General features: G+C 53.1%; 1 long non-coding RNA gene across 2 annotated transcripts; it reads right to left on the reverse strand.

The window, feature by feature from the left end:
* Nucleotides 1–1,287: 1,287 nt before the first annotated feature.
* On the reverse strand, nucleotides 1,288–16,152 carry LOC120381882. 2 transcript variants are annotated; one of them, XR_005588171.1, is made up of 4 exons: nucleotides 16,016–16,152; nucleotides 14,801–14,873; nucleotides 5,441–5,522; nucleotides 1,288–1,326 (listed from the first exon to the last, which is right to left on the reverse strand). It is a non-coding gene; the product is annotated as an uncharacterized LOC120381882 (long non-coding RNA). The 2 variants fall into 2 exon arrangements; XR_005588172.1 differs by lacking the exon at nucleotides 1,288–1,326 and adding an exon at nucleotides 4,960–5,101.
* Nucleotides 16,153–18,585: the final 2,433 nt, after the last annotated feature.

An 18,585-nucleotide genomic window follows, 5' to 3' on the forward strand; every position in this document is an offset into this window, starting at 1 on the left:
AGGTTGACTGTCTGTAGTGTGAAGAAATACTTCCTTTTGTTTGTTTTAAACCTGCTGCCTATTCATTTCACTGGATGACCCCTAGTTCTTGTGTTAAGAGGAGGAAATAACACTTCCTTATTTACTTTCGCCACAAAAGTCATGCTTTTATAGACCTCTACCATATCCCCCCTTAGTCGTCTCTTCTCCAAGATGAACAGTCTCAGGCTTTGTCTACACTGGCACTTCTCTCCTGCCAACAAAGAGCAGCTACACTGCGCGCCTGTCAGCAGAACGGCTGTAGCGGCACAGCCGTGTGGCTAAAAGCTGCGGCGTGCAGCTATAGCCTCAGTCTTATTAATCTCACCTCATGCGGAAGCTGTTCCATATCCTTCATCATTTTTGCTGACCTTCCCTGAACCTTTTCCAATTCCAATATATCTTTTTTGAGATGGGGCGACCAGATCTGCACACAGTATTCAAGATGTGGACGTACCATGGATTTATATAGAGGCAATAGGATATTTTCTGTTTTATTGTCTATCCCTTTCCTAATGATTCCCAATATTCTGTTTGCTTTTTTGACTGCTGCTGCAGATTGAGTGGATGTTTCCAGAGAACTATCCACAGTGACTCCAAAATCTCTTTCTTGAGCGGTAACAGCTAATTTAGACCTTATCAGTTTATGTGCATTTGATATTATCTTTTCCAATGTGCACTATTTTGCATTTATCAACATTGAAATTCATCTGCTCGGTAACTGGGGAAAATCATAAATGCACCTGGGGGCGGGTGGCAGAGTTATTTACCAGAACACAAGATCTCTTGCGGTGGGGGATGGGAAGTTCATTTATCCCGGGAAGGGAGGAGGGATCAGGACCGGGGTGAGCTGTACATCACCTACAGGAGGACACTTCTCCCAAAACCTCATCAACTTGCACTGAGCCAAATCCTCCATCTCTGCAGCCCACATTTCATCTCCTTCCTCCCCATCCCCCCAGGAGCTAGAAAGGATCCCTGGTCACTGTGACATCCAGACAGACCGTGGGCAGGGGCTCTGGGCTAACACAGACTGACCCTCTCCTGCCCAGCAGCCTCCTGCGTCCTAAGGGCATCATGTTACCCCGTGTCTGACCCTGCAGGCTCCCTGGGCTCAAGCGGTGATGGGTCCCTGGCTGAGGCTGGCAGGGAGGGCCCTGCATTCACCAGGTCATTCTTATGCCAGGCAAACCTAAGTGACGGGGGGCTCTGGGCACCTACCAGCAGCTCCTCGCTCTGCCGCTCCTCCTCGTCTTTGGCTGCTTCTCTCTCTTTTCCCAGAGGGGCCAGATGCTTTTGTGGTGCCTCCTGGAAGAAGCAGGGGAGGGAGGGTTAGAAACTGCTTGCAAACCTCCCAGCTGCCAGATTTCAGGGCCCGTCCTGCCCTGCAGACGCCTGTGCAGGGTCCCTGGGACTCAGACTGAGAGGAGCTGGTGAAACAGGGAGCAACTTTTCCAGAGGAAACGCAGGGCCCCAGGCTGCAGTGACAGGGGTGCAGCCCAACCCCCAGCTCCCCGGGGCCTCACCCACATCCCAAGCAGCCAACTGCAGACAGTCCCCCACTGTCCCCAGCGCCAGCCCCCAAAGCTCCCGCAGGGCCAGATCTGAACAGGGAGACCCCCACACATCCCCCAGCCCCGACCCCCCAGCGCACCCCAAACTCCCAGCTCCCCCAGCCGCTCCCAGCCCTGACCCCCAGTGCTCCCCAAACTCCCAGCAGCCCCACAGCCTCCATCCCCAGCCGCTCCCCAGCCCTGACCCCAGTGCACCCCAAACTCCCAGCTCCCCAGCCCCAGCCGCTCCCCCAGCCCTGACCCCAGTGCACCCCAAACTCCCAGCAGCCCCACAGCTTCCATCCCCAGCCGCTCCCCCAGCCCTGACCTCCCAGTGCACCCCAAACTCCCAGCTCCCCCCCAGCCACCAGCCGCTCCCCCCCAGCCCTGACCCCCCCAGTGCACCCCAAACTCCCAGCTCCCCCACAGCCCCATCCCCAACCGCTCCCCCAGTGCACCCCAAACTCCCAGCTCCCCCAGCCCAATCCCCAGCCGCCCCAGCCCTGACCCCGCAGTGCACTCCCAGTTCGCCCACAGCCCCCATCCCCAGCCGCCCCCCCGCCCGGCTCTGACACCCCAGATCCGCCCCCGGGCCCAGCCTGGGCTCCGAGCTCTGCAGCCGAGCCGTGCTCCGGCCCCTCCTGCAGCTCCTGGCCCAGCCACTCCCGGGCTCCGCCGCGGCCCCGCCCGGGCAGCCTTGCGGCCGCGCGGACCTTGGGGACCACCCCAGGCAGGGGTCGAACCAGGCAACCGGGCCGCCTCCCAGCAGGAGTGTGTCCGCCCCACGCGGGTCCCTGCCCCCCCGCCGGGCCCTGCCCGCCCCTCAGTGCCTCCCGCCCCAGTGCGCTGCCCCGCGGGCAGCAGGGCTGGAGCAGCCTCGCTGCGCTCCGGCCCGGCCATGGCCCCGCTGCCGCACAAAGGGGCGGGGGCTGGGACGGGGGGGCGGGAAGGGTCGGCTCCTCCCGGGCCCCACGCAGGGGGGTGGGACACGCGGGGACCCGCCTCAGCCCGGAGGGGGCAGGAGGGGGCGGGGCCCCCCAGGGGAAAAGCGGGGGCGGGGCGGGGGCTGCTGAACCATCAGACTCAGGAGCCCCCGGGCAGCGTATTAACGCGCCTCCCGCAGCCACGTGCCGCTCCCGGGCACTGCGCATGCTCAGTGACAGCCGCTGAAGCCGCTGCCCTTCCCCCTGCCCATATCAGCTCAACGTTCTGCTCGTTCCAGGGGCTGGAGCGGGGCGGGGCGAGTGACAGGGGGCGGGGCTGAGCAGGGGGCGGGAATTGCCCGGGCCGTGGGCAGGAGAGGGGCTAAGGGACAAAACCAGGGCTGGGGGGAGGAGCAGGAGTGAAGCCCAGGAGTGAGGCTCTGGCAGAGGGTGACTAAGGGCAAAACCCGGCACAGGCGGCAGCAGTGACCCCAGTGGGACTGAGACCAGTGTTTGCAAAAACGCTGTGTGTGTGGGGGGGGGCAAAGCAGCTTTTTTTCTTTTAATTTCCCCTCCCCCAGACAGCACCGCTCGGCAGGGGCTTCCCAGGGCTGGTTCTTACAGACACAGGCATCCCCCTGCCTAGCCAGTGCAGCTCCCCTCTGTCTGATCCAACCTACTGAGGCTCTGTCTGCACTACACAGTTCAGAGCGCTGCGGTGGGTGCCGGTGCGCCTGGTAATCCACCTCCACGAGGGGATGCGCTCTGAGCACTGGGAGCCGAGCCTGTCCACGCTAGCACTTTAAAGCGCTCAAACTTGCTGCGCTTGGGATATGTGTGTGTGTGTGTGTGTGATTTTTCACACCCCTGAGCCAGCGAGTTCGAGCGCTTTAGCCTGCCAGTGTAGATAATCCCTGAGACTTAATTCAGTAAAGCATTTTACACAGATCCCCTCAGAAACAAAGAATCCCTTCTCACTGTATCTGAACGCATAGAGTCTCCAAGCAGTTTCCTAAGTTGTTTTATCTGCTGCTGGGATAACCTGAATTCCCTGAATTTTTAAATGTAATTTTTTCTTCTCATTTTAGAGCTGACAGAATTTCTGGCCTCAGGATAAGTCCCTTGACAACCACAAGAATTCTAAAATCACGAGTTATACACCCTCGAGTCAAGACATTGTAATAAATAAATGAGATCTTTTTTGTGCCTCTTTGTTCCTGAGCCTGTAGGGTGCAGTAAGGCCAGTTCCAATGCCTTGAGCCGAAACATCTGAATGAATCTTTGTCTACCCCAGACTGTTCCTGTTACCTCTCCCAAACATTTAATATACCTAAGGCCATATCTACACTTTATGGGTGGGTTAACTCAAGTTATGTCAGCACAGAGTCACTACGGTTTCTATGCCACGTATTAGGAGGTAGCCGTGTTAGTCTGTATCCACAAAAACAACAAGGAGTCCGGTGACACCTTATCTGTTAGTCTTTAAGGTGCCACCGGACTCCTTGTTGTTTTTACGGTTACTATGTCACTGGTGCGCATGCCTCCTGGACTCCTTGCCTCAGCCGTCAGGGTACTCACCAGAACCACTTGTATAGATTCAGAGTGAGGTGCACCATGAATAGATCTCCCACTGTCCACCCACTGCATTTTGGGACACTTTGGTTTGGCAGTGTATGCTGGGTACCAAACAGCTTAGTCAGGGGTGGTTGTGGCCATGGGATCCAACTTCTTAGAACGCATTGTTAACTAGCCACTAATGTTATATGTGTCCCCTACATAAACGTATACATAATGTTTACACCGTATTTTTCTAAACCCACAAACCTGCCTGACCCTCCTCACTGTCTGCCATCTCACACAGAACCATGGAGCTTGCATGGCTCTGCACTATTGTCATGAGCGTTTGCACCCAAAGGTGCATGCTCCTTTCCTATTTGCAGATCAGCAAACATACATTATACTCTACAGTCTTTATGAAAATATGCTTATGATCTGGATATGACATAGCTAATATATACTTTATGCAAGATGGCTGATGTGAGGTATCATTGCAAAACTTAAGACCTATTGACTGTGTTAATCCAACCTGTATGCATGTAACGTTTGTACCTGAGGCTAGAAATATTAACCATGTCTCTGTATTTCAAAGGTGCTCTGTTGGAGGAGGCCAGACAATGTTAGTGGCTTATTGAAGGAATGCACAAAGACATAAAGCTTACCCCAGGAACTGTGTGCAACAGGAACCTCTGAACGCTAGTGTTATACAATGGGGACTACTTGAGCAGGATCAAATACCCGCACACAGTGGGTGCTGTTTTGTTGTACAGACAAAACTACACGGGATCTTTTCAGGGGGCAAGACAAAGATGCCACATTTATTATGATAATTGATTTATGACCAAGAACTAATATTTTAATCCTTATACACACACATTATACCCTAATACCTATACACACACACATTCACACACACACATGTTGGTGTCACTAGGCATAACTCTAGGTAACTCGGGGGGGTGGAAGACCAAGAGTGTCAATGAAGCCCCCCTGCTCTAGGCCTAAGTGAACCAAGGCTCCTCCATGATGAACTTTAACCAACCTAAGTAGCTGCAAAACAAAATGTGTAACAGTCAGCTAACAGCTCAAGGCAGTCTGAAGCGGTAATGGTAAGGGAAGTCTACATGCCTCTGTGACGGACAAGATAACAGGTCCTCCTTCACCTGGAGAACTCCCTTGCGAAACTCCCTTCAATGTTCCCAGAACCTCCCCAGACTGCACCCCAGGGTGACAACCCATCACACCCTAGATTACACAAGTCTCAGCGGGTTGGTAACATGCTGTTATTTCCTGCCTCCCACCACCTGTAGCAGCTACCACCTTCCTATGCCTTTACTGCTCCTCTCCCTCCAAGCAGAGCCCACCACCAGCTCCCTGAGAATCTCTTACCTGAGCCAGCTCCATTGCAGCCATTCCCTTCCCCCTGGGAGGATGGGATAATCTGGAACAAACGTGGACGTTACTTTGTAGCCTGTCAGGGCGAGAAGGGCAATGTGAAAGAATTCAGACAGGGCTTTTGTCCATTCTACAAGCCGATTCCCCCCAGGATTTTTCCCTGCTAATGGACATTCTAGGTTCTGCCACACTCTGAAGCACAAAGTGACCTTATTCCAGTACAGGTCTAGCCCCCTCCTACCAGGGTGTAACCCTCTGACACCCTCTGACACCCTCCCAGTAGCAGAGTCTCTGTGTTACACTTATCAAGTTTGCGGATGATACCAAAATGGGAGGGGCTGCAAGTGCTTTGGAGGATAGGATTAAAATTCAAAATGATCTGGACAAACTGGAGAAATGGTCTGAAGTAAATAGGATGAAATTAAATAAGGACAAATGCAAAGTACTCCACTTAGGAAGGAACAATCAGTTGCACACATACAAAATGGGAAATGACTGCCTAGGAAGGAGTGCTGGGGAAAGGGATCTGGGGGTCATAGTGGATCACAAGCTAAATATGAGTCAACAATGTAACGCTGTTGCAAAAAAAGAAAACATTCTGGGATATATTAGCAGGAGTACTGTGAGCAAGACACGAGAAGTCATTCTTCTGCTCTACTTCAAACTAATTAGGCCACAACTGGAGTACTGTGTCCAGTTATGGGTGCCACATTTCAGGAAAGATGTGGACAAATTGCAGAAAGTCCAGAGAAGAGCAAAAAAAATGATCAAAGATCTAGAAAACATGACCTAGGAGGGAAGATTGAAAACATTGTGTTTGTTTAGTTTGGAGAAGAGAAGACTGAGAAGGGACATGATCAGAGTTTTCAAGTACATAAAAGGTTGTTACAAAGATGTGGGAGAAAAATTGTTCATTTTTAACCTCTGAGGATAGGATAAGAAGCAATGGGCTTAAATTGCAGCAAGGGCGGTTTAGGATGGAGATTAGGAAAAAAAACCTTCCTAACTGTCAGAGTTGTTAAGTACTGGAATAAATTGCCTAGGGGGGTTCTGGAATCTCCATTATTGGGGATTTTTAAGAGCAGGCTGGACAAACACCTGTCAGGGATGGTCTAGATAATACTTAGTCCTCCCTTGAAGGCAGGGGACTGGACTAGCTACCTCTCAAGGTCCCTTCCAGTTCTATGATTCTATCAATCAGAGGCCAGAGAAAAGCAGAATCAAAGGAGTCACTCTGGGGATTCTCCCTGTCACTGTCCCCAAGGCAGCTCTCTCAGGGTTACAAAGTTGTTTGATGCTCCAGCCTTTATACAGTCTCTCCTGGGAGTGCCCCTTTCAAGGGCTGGGCCTAGTTTTAGCTTTTGACAAGTGTGACCCCGGGGGCGCTGAGACTGGGCCTTCTTGCCTCAGCACATCTTGTTCCTTTCTGTGGCTCCCCAGTGAGTCCCACAGCCTCATACAGACTGTGAACATAAGAAGAGCCCACTGCCTCAGACCAATGGTCCATCTAGCTCAGTGGCCAATGCCAGGTGCTTCAGAGGGAATGAACAGAACAGGGAATCATCAACTGATCCATCCCCTGTCACCCATTCCCAGCTTCTGGCAAACAGAGGCTAGAGACACCATCCCTGCCCAGCCTGCCTGTGACACTGGCAGATGAGGTGTTAGCTCTTGCAAAAGCCCCCATGTCTTCATTGAACAGGGACAAACGCATCGCTGGAATCAGTCTGACTCACCTGTGTTAGTATTGTTAAGAGGTATTAGAATTATAAGAATGTGTTTAGACTTCATTAAATGCTTGTGAGTTGCTGCCTGGGATAATATCTGACTAGTTGTATTGTGAGCCTCTGTGGCTCTGTAAATCACCAGAGGAGAGAGACTTTACCTATGTGAAGTGCTGATTGGCAACAGAATCCATTACACCCTGCCTGGGAGGAAAGGTCCATCAACACCAGATGGACCATTACGGGATGTTAAAGAAGACACAAGGCTGTTGTTGTGCTCTTGACTTCCCAGTAGCTGAGTTTACAGATCAGATCACATGGCAGGAAGGGGATAAAAAACCCCACACAGAAATGTAGTGAGGCGGTGTGGCTCCCCGCCGCCCCAGAGGGGGAAAAGCCCATCCGGAGGCTAGAGTGGGCAGACCTAGGGAGCGCTGAGCCCGCCCCTCAGAGGGTCAGGCGGCGACCCAGAACTATAAAGGCCGGCCCTCAGCGCTCACTAGGAGCCCAGCCACCGGAGAGGACAGACGTCCCTAGTGGAACCCATGACTAGGAAACCCCCGCAGCCCAAGGCGGCCGCCCAGACTGGCCAGACCGGCCTTGCGCCCGCTATCCGGAGGAGTTGCCAGGCCTGCCGATCAACCCCTGCCCTGAAGAACCCATGCTCCTGGATTCCCCAGAGGCCAACACCAAGACCCAGTTTGGGCCCGAGGGGGAGTGTGGAAATAGCCCGGGGGCAGCCGATCCCAGTCTGGCTGCAGCACTACCAGAGCCTATGTCGGTGTGTTGCGGCCAGGATCCCCACTGACTACGCACTGGGTCTTCTGCTGCTGCTAGTGTCCCGGGCTGGGATGCAGTGGAGTGGGAGGGCCTGCGTCCCCCCTGCCACCCAACTCCTGGGTGGAAGACTCTCCCTCTCCCTGGCCTGAAAAGGCTGGGACCTATTGTTACTGCTCAGCCCTGCCTGAGGGCCTGAGCCCCTGACTCAGTGTTTGTGGCCCCGCCCTGAGCCGGGGCTGGGCTGACCAGGTTTCTGCCGGTTACAGCAAGGGCTACCGAGGGAGACCCCCATGGCTGGACTAATTCCCCGGGATCAACTGTGGGTAGTGAGCCGGTGTGGTTCCCCACCGCCCCGGAGGGTCGAGCCCTGGCGAACCCTTGTAGAAGAAGGAACTGATTATCTGTATGCTGCTTGGACTCTGGGGGGCAAAGTTTCTAGGCAAAAGGAAGAGATCCCCAGCTGCTTGGCCTGGGTTAGTCGTAAGGAAGATATAGGGCAACTCCAGCAGAGCCTGGGGGCTGTGGGCATGGGTAGCAGTTCTGGAGCTGGGCCTCTGTCCTTTCTAGCTCCCATGGCAGATGGCTCTGGCAGCATCAAGTGGGTCCATCACTGCAGGGGAAGGTTGGGGTAGTGTCTGAGATCAGGGTGAGAATTGGAGGGGAGTCCATGCTCAAGAATGGGGGATGGAATTCACCTCCCCACCCCTCTCCAGAGCTCAGCAACTAGGGCTTTATCCAGTGAAGTGAAATTCACTCTGGGTGACTTTGAGCCAGCCACTGAAAGATCCTTGTGCCTTCGGTTCCACACTGGCCACAGGAGTTTACTAGTTCTCTCTCCCCAGACTCCCAGGGGCAGCCAGGGATAATTAGTGGGTTATGGGAATTAGAAGATGAAAATTCACTAAGAACAATGATATTTGTGTGTTTATTATTAAATCCCCAGACACCCACCAAACCCTGTCCTCCTTCCGATGAGCTATAAATATCTAAGGGACTCAGCTACTGATCCTGCAGTCAGTTCCTGCCCTTCCCCACTTTCTAAAGCAGCACTTTTAAGAACAGGGCAGGGAAACATGTAAATACTTTGAACCAAATTCCAGGAGCTGCTGAGCATGGAGAAGTTAAAATGAAACCAAGGTTCCGTCTCTCCAAGGACCTGGCCCCTAGTGCAAAATATGATACTCCCCAGGAATCTGAAATGGCCACTTCATAACTGATAATGTTACTAATCTGTTCACTTCTGGGAATTACCACTAAGAGAAACAACCCAGTGACGGTGATTTCCTGAAGAAAAGATCTCATGTGTCTTTAGATCATACCGATTTGTAAGCTGGAACGATATATACTAAAATGCCTAATTCGTAGCCCTACAGCAATTGCCTGGTGTCACTAAAGGGCAGAATTAAGGTTGGTGCCTTAGTTGTGAATTTCCATCCCCTAGCATATTGCAATTGCTGTTAAGTGGGTTTGACAAAATTCATTGTGTCTATTTCTTTCTTTTAATTTCAATAGATAGCGATATTTATTTTTAAGCCCTTTTTTCAATGTTTACAATTTCAATGTTCAGAGCTGTGGGAAGTTATGGGGGTCGTCAGACAACAATTATTTAATAACAGTAACTGTTGAGATTCCAAAAGCCAAATCATATAACTGTTCAAAGAGAAATTGTCAATGTCACAGGCAAAATATACAGTGTAAATATCCTTAAATCAAACTCCACTTTCTCCAGAAGCATTTCTGTATATTACCTATATCAATATTTTTTCACCTGTGTGTGTGTGTACAGTGAAATTAACATTTACTGCAATTTATTCATAAAAATCCAATCCTTTCAAGCATAATTTTAAGTAATAAAGTACTTGAAGTCTTTCACTTCCTAGACTGGAATGTTTCATTTCAGAATACTTACACCCTCCCTGTGATGTATTTCACTCTCAGTACTGTAACCCCCTCGTGATGTAGCTCCTGTCTAGGAGCTCTGCTGAAGCCAGTGGCATTATAATCAGGTGAAACTGACATGAGCAGAGACATGGGGGAGGGTGGAGGATGAGGTAACATGGAGGCTACCAGAGTTGAACGTGGCCGTAAGAGCAAACGCTCTCTCAGCCTCTCCTCTCTCCCACCTCCCAGAGTCAGTAATTCTGAGAAATCATTCCCTGAAATCTAAATAGCCCCAGTATGAGAGACAGTGATTAACGCAGGTACCTTAGGGGCTGCAGCGCCAACCCCCTGCCTGGATGAGGAGGATGAAGAATTGCAGTAGAAATGGGTTAGGTTGGGACACGGCACAGCTGATGTGGGACTGGGAGCTGAGTTGACCAAGAGGCCAGAACTCATGGGGGAGTTGGGAGAACAAGTCAACAGGACGGGGTAGAGGCACTTCAGTGTATTTTCCCCATTAACCATTCTGCCATGTATTTAATTTAGAAACTTTTCATTCACATCTAAACACCTTGGAGCTAAGCTGGGTTGATACATTTCCACTTACAGTGGTACAGTTGTAATTAGGTGCTTAATCAGATGCTCATGCAGCACAAAGCAGTCAATAATGGGGGTGCTTTCATTCATTAACTTGACTGTGTGCTGTGCATCACTTTGAAAAAAAGATGCTGTGAGGGAGTGTCAAAATTGTAGGCATTAAGAAATGGTAAGTAGGTGTCAGTTCATTTCTCATGCATTCCTCTCCTAATTTTAATGTCAGTTTTGAATCAGTATTAATACCATGTTGTTTTAACAGCAGTAGGGTCCATTTGTATAATTGTTTGCAAGATTTCATTGGATATTGTGACCCAGCCGTCTTCACCTTTTATTTTCAGGTTCCTAAATACCCCCCAGCGCACCTCTCCTGACAGACTGCAGGCCCTGGCCGGTGACATGCTCCTTAGAGAGCAAACTCCTGACGAGCCCTTTCGCCCTCAAAAGCGCATTTGGCTCTTTGACGTTGCTTTATCCGCCCCACCAGAAAACGCTGTAGGGAACCCGGTCATTACAGCCGACCGCACTAGGTACCGTTCTACCAGCTCTGGGCCGACATTCAAATGGTTCTGTTTGTTTATCTTTCATTCAGCTTTGCAATTCTTAGATCCCATTTAAAAACTGGAAGTGAAATAACTGAAGCAAGTTAAGAAGAGAGCGGCATCTGGCATAGGTGGGGGTAAAACAATAAATGGAAAGACCTGACTATGCAAAAAGGAACATCGCAAACTATCAGAGCCCAGACCCCCGCCCAACTGAACCCACCCCAGCCAGGCATATCAAGCAGGGTCCGTGAAAAATCGCCCAGCCCGTCTGGCAGTGAACGCTGCGTGTTCCAGGCAAAGCTACGGTGTGTGCGTCTGCTCTGCTGACATGCTGCTTTGCTACGGAACGAGCCACGGCCACAGGGAGCAGAGACATGGACTCCTACAAAACACAATCCCACATACACCTCCAATGCCGCATCCTCCTGCCTACCCACTCTCTGCCATTCCCTCCCTCACCTCCACATGGCCATTCTCAGCCTACTGCTAACACTTCCTCCCAGCCTTCAGCGCTATAAATAAATAAAACATGGTGTTACAAAAGGTAGATTGTGCAGAGAAACCTGATCTGGACGTCAGTAAGGCTTTTGATACAGTTCCACATGGGAAACTATTTGTTAAATTGGAGACTATGGGGATTAATATGAGAACCGAAAGGTCAATAAAGAATTGGTTAAAGGGGAGTCTACAAGGGGGTCATATTGAACGGTGAGTTGTCAGGCTGGAGGGAGTTACTAGGACAGTTCCTCAGATCAGTCTTGGGACCAATCTTACTCAACACTTTTATTAGTGATCTTGGCACAAGAAGTGGGAGTGGGACACAGAGCCGGGAGGGATAGCCAATACAGAGGAGGACAGGAACATCATACAAGAAAAGCTGCATGTCCTTGAAAGCTGGAGTAATCGAAATGGGATGAAAATCAATAGTGCACAAATTCGACTTGTTAGTTCCCAAGTGCAAAACTTTGCAATAAGCTGGGGGTTTGTCAATTGGAAGTGACAGAGGAGGAGACTGGTTGATCACAGGATAATTATGAGCTGCCAATGTGATGCAGCCGTGAAATAGGTTAATGCAGTCCTAGGATACATCAGGTGAGGGATTTTCAGCAGACACATAGAATCATAGATTATTAGGGTTGGAAGGGACCTCAGTAGATCATCTAGTCCACCCCCCTGCTCAAAGCAGGACCAATCCCCTGACAGATTTTTGCCCTAGATCCCTAAATGGCCCCCTCAAGGATTGAACTCACAACCCTGCGTTTAGCAGGCCAGTGCTAAAACCACTGAGCTATACATGAAAGGGTCAGTACTGTTATACAAGGCACCGATGAGACCTCATCTGACATACACCTCTACCTTCTGCCCTTAAAGTCTGTGAGTCTATAAGCTGTGCTTTGTGTTGCACAGACACTGATGGAGATCAGGGCCCCATCGTGCAGCACATGGCAGAGAACCTGACTGAGATCAGCAGCCCCATTCTCCTGGGCACTGCACAGACAGAGAGGGACAGTCCTTGCCCCAAAGAGATCACAATCCAAGTAAACAATGGGGAGGAGGAAAACAGAGAGGGGCTGTGACTTCCCCAAGGTCACCAAGCAGGTCAGGGACAGAGCCAGGAACAGATCCCGGTAACGCCAGAGCCACATCACCCGCAGCTTGGGAAGGTCCTCAGACCCCATTGTATTAGGCTGCAGGAAGAGGTGGTTTGTCCATGGATGCACAGGCTGTCTTGGCAGGCAGCTCAACTGTGGTCCCTGCACACAGCTGGGTGTGTGGGTCATGGGTCAGGAGAAGTCAGTGTCCAGCCCTGTGGGGCTGTGCTCCTGGCTCATACCTCCAGCACTCACTGCTGCCCCTCCCTTACCAGCTGCACTGTTCAGCCAGCCCCAGGCCTCTGTGAGGTCACTGCCCCCCCCTCCCCTATCCCCTGCAAGCCTTCAAATAGGGACATAGTGCACCAGTACCAATCAGAGTGCACTAGTGTAAATTCTGTCTGTACTAAGGGTTTGCACCAGTGCCTAAAACACCAGGGTGGCAGAGACCTTCAGTGCCCAAAACAGCAGTACGGTGGCACTAGAACTGGGACCTAGTTCTAGCTCCATCACGGACAGTCTTGGATACGTCAATGTTTCTCCTTCCAACTTCAGTCTCTTTACCCAGCTGTCACTCACTGGAGTGGTCTCTCTCTCCAGAGCTGCTCACCACTACAGTCTGTGTGGGTGTCCCCAGAGCTAAGGCAGGTCAGCTCGGGAATAGTCTTACAAGGGGGCTGGGGAGTCTCTGTCCCTGGAAGATTTTAAGAACAGGTAGGACAAAGCTCTGTCAGAGACAATCTACATACACTTGTCCTGCCTCGGCAGAGAGAGCTGGACATGACAACATCTTGAGGTCCTGTCCAGCTCTACATTGCTTTGATGTTATGCAATATAGATACGTATAAAACAACATGATGAAACCAAATGAAAACATGGTGTCAGGCAATTCAAAAAACAAAACAAAAAACTACACTGCACAGCATAAAATGACACAATACTATGGAGAAGAAAGCAACACAATGCAAACTAACACACCTTAGAACAAAAGTACACAATGCAAAAGAGCTCAACTCAAACCAACATAACACAGACACCAAACCTGCTGAGGCAAAATAACGCATCATAAAACTATGTAACACAGCATGGTGCATCATAGTTCCAAAAGGCAACAGGCAAAACAGCTCAGCGTAGAACAGGACACAGCACAAAAGAGAATTCTTTCAATGTAGACCTGGAAGGGATCTTGAGAGGGCGCCTACTCCAGCCCCCTGTGCTGAGGCAGGACCAAGTATCCCTAGACATTCCCAGACTGGTGTATCTCTAACCTGGTCTTAAAAACCTCCAGTGAAGGAAATTCCACAGTCTCCCTTGGAAGCCAATGCAAGGCAAACACAGGCCAAACAATGCTGCACACACACACGCTGGGCTTGGGTTTAAGGGGAGAGGCAAGAATTCAAACAATCTAGGTTCTGCCCCAAATTCTCCATGCAAACTTGAGCAAATTACTTCAGCTCTCTGAGCTTCAGTTTCCCCATCTGTAAAATGGAGAGTCGCCTCCCACCATTGGCCTATTTAGCCTTTGAGCTTTTTGTGGCAAGGCCTGTCCCTGTGGGCATGTCGACACTGCAGTCAGTCACCGGCGGCTGGTCTGTGCCCGCTGACTTGGGCTCACACGGCTCAGGCTGTGGGGCTGTTTAATTGTGGTGTCCATGTTCCGGCTGGGGCTGCAGCCCAAGGTCTGGCACCCTCCCACCTCGCAGGGTCCTACAGCCTGGCTCCAGCCCGAGCCCAAACATCTACGCTGCAATTAAACAGCCCCCTCGCCTGAGCCCGTGAGCCTGAGTCACCTGGCATGGGCCAGCTGGGGGTTTTAGTGGCAGGGTAGAGATACCCTTGGTGTCTTTGCAGCACCAGTCACAATGGGGACCTGATCTCGGTTGTCTGTGCAGAGCCCTGCATAACAGGGGCCTGACCTCAGTCGGTGACTCTGCAACTCCCAGCATTACAGGATCCCTAATTTTGTTTAGGGCCCCTGCAGCAACTGGTAAAATGTGGGGGCAGGATCTCTGTCAGGGTCTGTGCAGTGCACAGTAGAGTGGTGGGGTGTGATCTGGGTTGGGGTCAGTGCAATGCCAGACTCAACGGGGACACAGATCTCACTTGAGGTCTCTAAAGTGCCCAGCACAATGGATGCAGCAGTTTAGGTCACAGTCGTGCACCGCCTGGCTTAAAGGGGGCCGTGATCTCGCTCTAGGCCTCAGTTTTACCTGGCACAACAGTGGGGTCTGATCTCACCTGGGGTCTCTGCAGCAGCTGTCAGAACAGGGCCACGCTCAGTACGATAAGAGTCCTGATCTCAGTCACATACCTGGAGAGAAAAGTGGGAAGATTTTTGAGAATTTGATATCAGTATTTCAGAACTGAGGAGAAAATGGGGCACACACAATATATTTGCTAATGTGAGACAGAAGCACCAACATCTGGAAGATTTTACATCAGCATTTAACAGTTCTGGAGAACGGAGGGGAAATTGGAGGGGATTATACAGGGATATTCAATCAACAACAGAATGAGATGGATTCTTCTTGCCTCACACTCACAGGGCCAGCAGGTGCTGGGGAGTAGCTGGGACTGGGAAACCTGGGGCTGGGTCATCTCCATGGGGGACACTTGTTCCTCCCTCCCCTTCCTGGCCCTTCCCAGGCCCCGTTGCCAGCAGAGAGTGGCCCCCCCAGCCCAGCCCAGAGGTGTCCCTGTCTCAGGGCCCCCCAGCCTCTGCCCATTCACCCTCTGCCCAGCTCAGGAATCACTGGGGGGAACCATTTCCCACCCGCACAAGGACAAATCCCTGCAGGTGGAAATGGGGGAAACCCCCCAAACCTGAGACCTGAACTGGCCACTGGCGAAGGGGAGAAAATGGGGCACAATCGGGGGACAGGGAACTTCTCAGGGGTTGGGGAGGGTCACCCTGGGCGCTGCTCGTGGCTCTCTAGGGAGAAAGGGGGCAGGACGGGGAGGGGGTCCCCACGGGAGGGGGCAGCGGTAAATCCGAGGATCTCAGCCCCCTTTCTCTCCCCGCTCCTCGGGGTCACCTGCCCCAGCCATGTCCGGGCTGCACCGACATTTCCCACCCGCCCGCCCCCAGCCCCACGCAGGGACCCCAGTGGGCCGGGCCCCTCCCCGCGGAGCCCCAGGGCAGAGCCTGGCCGGGCCCGGGGGCGCTGGGCTCCTGCGGGGCAGCAGCTCCGAGGCCCCCGCGGGCTGCCCCCGGGAGCAGATCCCGGCGCTGCGAGATGCCGGGTCCCCGGGCACTGGGGCAGAGTCACCGCCCGGCCCCGCCCCGCCCCCGGGGCTCGCTCCGGGATCTGGAGGCTGCAGCTCCGTAGCGGGGCGGGCGGAGCCCGGGGCGGCCCCAGCGGGGTAGGGCCCGGGCCGGGCCGGGCCCGGGGGGGTTAATGAAGGGCTCTCCCGCCGCGATCTGCGCATGCCCAGAGCTCCAACGCCACCAACCCTTCTCCGGCCCGGGAGAGGCTCCAACGGCCCCGCGCGAGCCAGGCTGAGCCGCAGCGGCCAACGCTCCTTCACAGCCCGGCTCCGGCTCCTCTGCCGACGTCACTTCCGCTCCGGGGAGAGTCAGGAACTACATCTCCCAGCCTGCCCCGGGGCCGCTTCCGCCCTCCGCAGCTCAGGTAAGGGAGGCCCCATCTCATGCCCGCCCCTCGCAGAGACCCCGCCCCGCCCCCGTCTCCGCCCCAGGAGCAGCGGCCCGCCAGAGCCCCAGCCCCGCCCCTCCCGTGTGCCGGTCCCTGCCCGCGGCCGGGCGCGTCCCCTCGCGCCAGAGCCCGAGACCCCGGGAGCAGCTCGCGGGTCCCGAGACGCAGCGGCCTGTGGGGAGGCGGGGCCGGGCTCTGCCCGCAGCGAGGCCGGGAAGGGACCGGAGGAAAGTGCCCCCGGAGACTGTCCGGCCCCAGGTTCCCCGGCCTGGTCCTGCTGCGCCAGCGCCCCGCTGCTGCCCCCGCCCAGCGCCCCCAGCTGCCAGTCACCCGCCCGCCCTGCTGCTGCCCCCGCCCAGCGCCCCCAGCTGCCAGTCACTCCCCGCCCAGCGCCCCCACCCCGCTGCTGCCCCACTGCGCAGCGCCCCGCTCCCAGTCACCCCCGCCCTGCTGCTGCCCCCCGCCTAGCGCCCCTGCTGCCAGTCACCCCCGCCCAGCGCCCCCGCTGCCAGTCACCCCCGCCCTGCTGCCCCCGCCCAGCGCCCCCAGCTGCCAGTCACCCGCCCCCCCGGCTGCTGCCCCCCCGGCCCCGCGCCCGCCCAGCGGCGGGTGCTCCCCCCGGCCAGCGCCCCCCTGCTGCCAGTCACCCCCCCGCCCTGCTGCTGCCCTGGGACAGAGAGCACTGGCGCCGGCAGCCTGCAGCCCCGGAGAAGCTGGAGAGAAGCTGCAGCCCCGCGCCTGCCAGGGACAGAGAGCACCGACGCCTGCAGCCTGAGTTCTCTGTCCCCGTCAGGCGCAGGGCCACAGCTTCTCTCCCCTGCTGGGCAGTAGGTGGGCGCACATAAATGCCTGGCTCCAAGCACTGCCCGACATTCCCTGGCCAGGCCCAGTCACTGTGATAACTTTCTAGCCACTTATCAAACACTGTGAGGTGAAATCACAGATTTTGCATTTCTCCCCTCTTGAAAACTGCAGGAACTTCCAGTTCCATTGGGAAAACTCCTGCCCGATTCCTTGTCCTAGATCTGGAGGGTGAGGGAAGTGGGAAGGAGTGCTACACTATGGCACTATCTTCCACAGCATTCTGGACTCGTGAGCTCTCTCCTGCCGTCCATCACCCCCCTCTGACAAACAGAGGCGAAGGACACCATTCCTTACCCAGCCTGGCTAATAGCTATTAATGGAGTTAACCTCTGTGGATTTATCCAGTTCTCTTTTAAACCCTGTTATATTCCTAGCCCTCACAACCTCCTCAGGCAAGGAGTCCCACAGGCTGAGTGTGCGTTGTGTGAAGAAATACTTCCTTTTGTTTGTTCTAAACCTGCTTCCTATTAATTTTCATTTGGTGATTCCTAGTCCTTGTGTTATGAGCAGTAAATAACACTTCCTTATTCACTTTCTCCACGCCAATGATTTTATAGACCTCTCTCATAACCCCCCTTTGTCTCTTTTCCAAGCTGAAAAGTCCCTGTCTTTTTAATCTCACCTCATACAGAAGCTGTTCCATACCCCTAATCATTTTTTTTTTGTTCTTTTCTGAACCTTTTCCAATTCCAATATATCTTCTTTGAGATGGGGAGACCACATCTGCACGCAGTATTCAAGATGTGGGTGTACTATGGATTTATAGAGAGGCAATATGACATTTTCTGTCTTATTATCTATCCCTTTCTTAATGACTCCCAACTTCTTGTTTGCTTTTTGACAGCCACTGCACGTTGAGTGGATGTTTTCAGAGAACTATCCACAGTGACTCCAAAATCTCTTGAGTAGAAACATAATTTAGACCCCATAATTTTATGTATAGTTGAGATTGTTTTCCAATGAGCTGCACTATGTGTTATCCTGACATCTAGTACTGCTGAGATCCTGCAATCAGTGATATCCCTGCCCTTCCTGTTCCCTTTCTCCCCTGAACCCCACCAGCCCATAGTTACTGTTCCCAGCTTCCCCAGGACGCTCTCGCTGTCTCTGGACCTGTCTGTCAGCAAGAAGCAGTGCCAGGGAGACTTGCCCTCTCTCTAGAGACTTCGATATCTGGGACATGGATTTACTTTCTATGTGTTCTAGGAGACTCTTTGAAATTGAGTGTCTGTGACATTAACCATAGTGCAATCTGGACTGTTGAACAGCTGAGAGACTCAGTTCCCAAGCTGGGGTGCCTTTTACACTGCTTTACTGTGAGAACAGCCACTCCTGGGCAGGTAACACACCGTCTCCAGCATGTAACTCGCTCCCAGCTACACAGTACTGAGTGCTGCTAGTCAGCGACTCTCGAATTACAGTACCCCACAAGAGAACCCCAGAAAATTCTCTGCTCCCAGACTTCTCCCAGAAATGTGCATCTTGCACTGTCCAGCACACTAC

The sequence above is a fragment of the Mauremys reevesii genome, linkage group 14 (genome assembly GCF_016161935.1).
Source record: "Mauremys reevesii isolate NIE-2019 linkage group 14, ASM1616193v1, whole genome shotgun sequence".
Taxonomy (NCBI): Eukaryota; Metazoa; Chordata; order Testudines; family Geoemydidae; genus Mauremys; species Mauremys reevesii.